We start from the raw sequence: 6,245 nt of genomic DNA on the forward strand, positions 1-6,245 counted from the left end.
TAAAAATAGTGTTCACACTGAAAAACTATAAAGGTAGTAAAATAATATAAAATAAAAGAGGACTCACTTTATTTCTCTTTCACAGATAGATGTTACTCATGCATTTTGCAAAGAAAGCATTACAGAATGTAAGCACTAGCACAGAAATGGCCAGTTGCAAGTAGGCAAGTTGCCATTCTGTCAACCTCAACAGAGGTGGTATTCAGCAGGTTCTGACCAGTTCTGGAGAACTGGTAGTGGAAATTTTGAGTAGTTTGGAGAACTGGTAAATACCACCTCTGAGTAGCCCCACCCCCATCTATTCTCTGCCTCCCAAGTCCCAGCTGTTTGGGAGGAAATGGGGATTTTGCAGTAACCTTCCCCTAGAGTGGAAAGGGAATGGAGATTTTACAGTATCCTTCCCCTGCTATGCCTGCCAAGCCACGCCCACCAAGCCATGCCACACTCACCAAGCCATGCCCACAGAACCAGTAATATAAAAATTTGAATCCCCCCCCCCACTGAACCTCAATATAGGACCTTCCCTAATAATCAAGTCTATACTGGCAAGGCAATTTTTCAGACATCTAGATCTCAAGTTCTATAGGACTATATTTATTTTTTAAAAATCAACTGAACGTGGCTTACTAGCCAATTGGAAACCGTACACTTACTTCAAAATATAATCCCACCTCGCTATCAAGTAACTCCGGACAGTTTACAATGTCATAAATAACAATATACAATAATTAGAAGGTTAAGCACATTAAAACATTGAAACATTAAAATTAAAAACAAACTACGGTAGATTAAAAGGACCAATGCATACCAAAGATGAAAGTGGGATCTTCATCCATGATATAAACAGCCAGCTGCCCACTTCACAGATCTGTTCACCATGTTTTGGAATAGGTACACTGGAAATAGGTAAAAAAAAGCTAATTCCACTTTGCAATAATTACAATTCATCCTCCTCTATCCCATCACTCCACTCAGAAATTGGTTAAGAATATGCTCAATCTGTCCTGATTTAGCTATTAGGAAACTAAAGTTAACTATCATCATATATAAATTAATGACACCTCCCCCTGCATTGTGTAACAATTGCTCTAACAATTTTGTATATCACTGGGGATAAAAAGAATTTTATGGTAGCATAGCTTCCAGAAAGCCAAGTCACAAAACTGCAATACAACTATCAAAGACTGTTCCTATCAAAAGGATTAGCAACACTATAACAAGCTTTTAATTCCCATCTCATATGCAATCCAGAAGGGTACCATTGTTAACTATATCAAAAACCTCAGTCAGGCAGTGTCAACGGAAACAAATTTCCTGTCTTCTACAGAAGGGCGTCACACAGGATGACAATGCCTGATTATCTTCCCAAAGCAGGCTAGAATTAAGGCTGAAAAAAACCAAAATAATTAGTGTCCTCAGAACAACTTCATCTGTGCAAGTATCACCCAATCTTGCTACCAGACAGTAATAAGGCTACTTATTACTGGATTATGGTGGACACAATTTTCAGGAGTGAGGGAGGGCTTCCTTAAGACTATAGGAAAAAAAAATTCTTTAAGCCTCATGGCACCACTCCATCCATAATTCTTTGATCCAGCGTTCTGTTATCCTGAATGAACCATGGCAGGCAAGACTCCACAGAGCATATGGAAAGCCTGGGATTGCCTAAAGTTTCACAGTTTGGAAGCTATTCTACACAATGGATTAAATAGTATGTTCGATGGTTCAGTTTGTATTGTATCATAAGCAATATTCAAGTTGGTATGAAGACAAGCAATTTTATTCTCAAAGTGAAATTCTGTTACCCTGGGTCTCTGAGGGTTTTAGCTTGATTGTCGAACTCTAGGCAAAGAAACAGAACCATTGTCTGAGCCAGCAAGAGAAAGAGAAAGATAAAGCAGCTTAAGAAGAATTTGAAAAAGCAACACAGAGATTTAGAAGAGGAGAAAGAGGTGACAGTGATAATGAGGGGCAAGATCCAACTGAATTTGGAACCAAAATACAGCTTAGCTCTTTTTTTGTGTTTGATTTATTATAGTTCTAAACTGTTCTGCAGCAAAAGTTCTCTGGGTACATTGCAAAGTAAGGTAAGATAAATCAATAAAGTATAATATAAAATAATGGAATGGAACAACTTTTGGGGAGTATGAGTGGCATAAAATTTCACAAGATATTGCTCATTAGGTAAATATTGGCTCTTCTTCCCAGGGAAACTGACCATTTGGACATCCTACTGATTTTTTTAAGCTGTTGGGCAGTGAATATTATAAACTTTGACCTAAGAAAGGGCTTAGTAGTTGTCATTCCATGTCAAATATCAAAATGCCCTTTTACCACACAGAGATAATTCTGACACCTGGAAATGGCAATCATGAAAAACAACTTTTAAATAATTTTTTTAAAAAATGCTTCTTTCAAACAACCAGAAGGGAGAATTAGGCAAAGAGAGACAATGATCAATCCTGAAAGTGGATTTAGGGTATTCTTCTTTCAAGTAATACCACTGAAATACATGAAGGCATGCTACCATGCAGCATCTTTACTATTAATGAGCCTAACTTAAAGCTACAATTTTGTAGGCTGGCTACTTTCTCAAACACTGAAGAGTTATATCTTTAAAGTTTTCCTATTGTTATTCCATGACTCCTTCAAAAATGCTTTCCTTTCAGCAAGCCCTACTGCCTGTCACTATGATTTAAAGCCTTCTATGGAATCTCTCACACAGACTATGGCTGCCTAAATTACTTTGAACGTAATTTTAGATAAACTGCTATAGAAAGTGTTGAATAAATGCATGAGTAAGCAAAGGAAAAGAAAACAGATATTTAACATTGGTGTTATTTTTTAGAGAATGAATAGAAGCATTTAAATTTGTTAATTATGTGCCATACTCATACACACATAAAATAATCTTCAGGTTATATTATTCTTCTTTCTTAAAAGCCTGTTTGTATGTTCCTATTTGATAATTTCAAGCACTGATCAGCACTTCTTTTTTTCCAGGAATATTTTACTATATCCATAGAAATTTAAATCCCTAAGCATTGCAATCTGAAGAAGCAAAATGTACCATATAAAGCAAAACACATCTAAACTCATTACAAAGCTAAATTACATGGTCCAAAATATGTAAACATTTTATAATTTAATTAAATGACTGCATTGATTGATTTTAAAAATGTAGGCTCTAATTAGCGGCTTGAAGTAAGATGAAAAATCCATTGATAAAGGTAATCCTGCAGGCACCATTTAAAACCCCACAAAGAAAGTTCCATAACACTTCACAAAACTGGAGTCTATCAAGTCCTGAACCTTGAGGAAGGGTGCAGGACATATTTTGCAAACTCTGAAATTCAATCCCCCAAATCTACAACTGTTCCATCTTGTCCACTTCAGCTCTACTTTGTCACCTCCTTGAGACCTGACACATCTCTGAACTTATCTTATTATTTGAAGTATAATAATTAGCATAATAAATAATATAGAAAATAACATGGATCCTCGCAAGAACCTACAGGAAAATTCCGAATGATCAAGCAAAATTCTTCAATAATGACAAATTCTTCTTTCTCTGATGACAAACCAGACACAAAGCTGTTCCAAGTCTTTTAAAAGAAGACAATAATTAATGGGATCCATGTTATTTTCTATGTTATTCATTATGCTAATAATAAATAACATAGAAAACAGAGATGTGTAGATATCTTGTTAGAGAGGTATGCTCCTTTGATTTTGCTGAACACTGGTGATATTAGGAGTAGAGATAAGCAAGTATCTGTTTCTCTCTTTTTGTCAAAAATGTTCTATTCCAAAGCCATTGGAATCCAGAACAAGACATTGTATTTCTTGTGTCTCTTTTTTGGTACAGACCTTACATCAGACAAACAACAGTTGCATCTGTAATTTTTTTAAAAAAAACAACCCACTAAGTCTAAACCTTTGAAAGGGGATGCGCATCGGTGGCTCATTGGCTAAGATGCTGAGCTTGTCGATCAGAAAGGTCCGCAGTTCGGTGGTTCGAATCCCTAGCACCACATAATGGAGTGAGCTCCCGTTACTTGCCCCAGCTTCTGCCAACCTAACAGTTCGAAAGCATGTAAAAATGCAAGTAGAAAAATAGAGACCCCTTGATGGGAAAGTAACAGCGTTCTGTGCGCCTATGGTGTTTAGTCATGCTGGCCATATGACCACGGAATTGTCATCAGACAGCGCTGGCTCTTTGGCTTAGAAATGGAGATGAGCACCACCACCTTTAGTCAGGAATGACTAGCACGTATGTGCGAGGGGAACCTTTACCTTTACCTTTAAACCTTTGAAGGAAGGATGTTGGGAATGAGTCTCTACCATGGTTAGTTGGGCCTTTCTCTGATTCTGTTCCCCTGGAACATGCCAGTCCAAATGCCAGTTTATGTCTTGAAGGTTGAAGTCTGGTTGATGAAAGAAGAGGCTATAATAATATGGACATTATATTCAGTTTTAGATTAAGTCCCTTTAATTTGGGGGAATAAATTCCAATCTACAGGAGTGATAGATTGTGGCAAAATACCTGACGAGCTGTCATTTATTATTCTCCACAGTGCACAAGATAAACAAGAACCAATGAGTAGACAATTATAAAAGAGATCCAATCTCAAAATAAAGAGGACTTTCTTGCCCATAAGAGCTATTAAACAATGGAAAAGGCTGCCTTCTAGAGTTGTGAGTACTATAACACTTTAAATTTCCAATCAAAGATTGGACAGTTTTTTCATCTGGGATGGTGTGAGAATGGGCAGAGGAGGCAGATGATATTCCTTATTATAACCCTATTATTCTTTTATTTCTACATCAAGCATTGTCCTTGTCCTTGGTGAAATATGCTGGAGGCTATGCTTCAAAAAGTTATGGATGAGCCACGACAAAAGGTAATTTGATTTTACCCTACTTACATATACATTTGATTAAAATTAAATATAGTTAATAAGGTTCATCTTACCCGCTCATTATTTAATAATTTCCCCTTCTGCCACATTAAAAAATAGAATTTGTAACACTTGGTGATCTGCAGCTCAATAGACAAACAATTTAATGATCTCTGAGGGCTGCACCCAAGACTTTCACAGATTGTGCTCTTTTAATTTAGAAACAGAAGGGAGGGAAAAAGTATTTTTGTACACTTTCTTTACAACATGATTAATTTATAGCAATCTAGAAACTGCTATCATCTCTCCTTTATCAAAGCAAACCTAAAAGTACCCTCTTCCCCCAAGGATGGTTATAATTCATATCTGTAATATTATTAAATAAAAGCTCATTACAGGATTATTCTACTGATTTATAGAACAATTATAGCCGTGTATCTCTATTTCACTTCATTAAACAACTAAAAGCAAAAACCATTGGGAATTTCTTTCTTGCAGTCCTGGTTGAGATATATGGCAAAAAACAAGTAGGGGGCTTTTCATTTTAGTGATGTTCTAAAACCTAAGAAATCCAAAGGCATTGTGAATTGTTGCTATCAAAATGAAACTCTGGCTATTGAGTGAACTAAACAAATGGACTCTTCATTATGGGATTGCTATTTATGACATGTTAAATTAAAGCCTATTAGATGGCAAGAGGTCCCCTGTCTCAGGGAAAGGTTAATTCTAGAATTTGAAATGTGATAATACATATAACTAGTGAACCTGCAATAGCAGATGGTAATTACTACACATTTTGGTTTCTTGTCTACATCCTGCTGTTCATGTGTAGTAATTACCATGTACATGTTGAAGATGTTGGGATCCGTCAAAAATAACTTTATTAACCCATAATGCTGTGCAAAGATTGCTTTATTTTGAGACAATAATGATACTAGAATAGTTGCTCCTCTGTAGGTATTAAATATATAGAAATCTCAAGTGGCATTCTCAGCTTTAGTGGCACAATAAGAAGCAGTACTACCTGTGCTTTGAGTTTCATATGCTTTGAAGGGTTAGAACCTACAAAAATAATAAATCAAAATAAACTAAGCTCTTCCTTCTTTTATCCACAAAACAATTTGTCTTTAAGAGATTCTTGAAATGCAGAAACCAGTTTAGATTATCTTTAAGAAAAATAGCCCAGAAGACTGAATGTCTGAAATTGAGGTACTCCTATGTTGCCTCTCTCAATTAAACCCTGATAGTACAGCACTTATGCCACTCAAATCAATGGAACATATAAGACCTCTCACTACCATAATTGTACAATTAAATGTGGAGGAAAGTATTACTGTCTATTCC

At 36.0% G+C, this 6,245-nt stretch overlaps 1 long non-coding RNA gene across 1 annotated transcript in view; it reads right to left on the minus strand.

Annotated features, from left to right (window-relative positions):
* LOC117655695 (uncharacterized) overlaps window positions 1-4,427 on the minus strand; it is a 51,007-nt gene extending 46,580 nt beyond the window's left edge. The window contains exons 1-2 of the long non-coding RNA XR_009623289.2: window positions 4,303-4,427; window positions 809-896 (exon numbers count right to left, since the gene is read on the minus strand). This is a non-coding gene — a long non-coding RNA (uncharacterized LOC117655695). The remainder of the gene's footprint in view (window positions 1-808; window positions 897-4,302) is intronic.
* Between the last annotated feature and the right edge of the window lie 1,818 nt (window positions 4,428-6,245).

This window comes from Pantherophis guttatus, chromosome 7 (assembly GCF_059756535.1).
Source record: "Pantherophis guttatus breed Tessera chromosome 7, ASM5975653v1, whole genome shotgun sequence".
Taxonomy (NCBI): Eukaryota; Metazoa; Chordata; class Lepidosauria; order Squamata; family Colubridae; genus Pantherophis; species Pantherophis guttatus.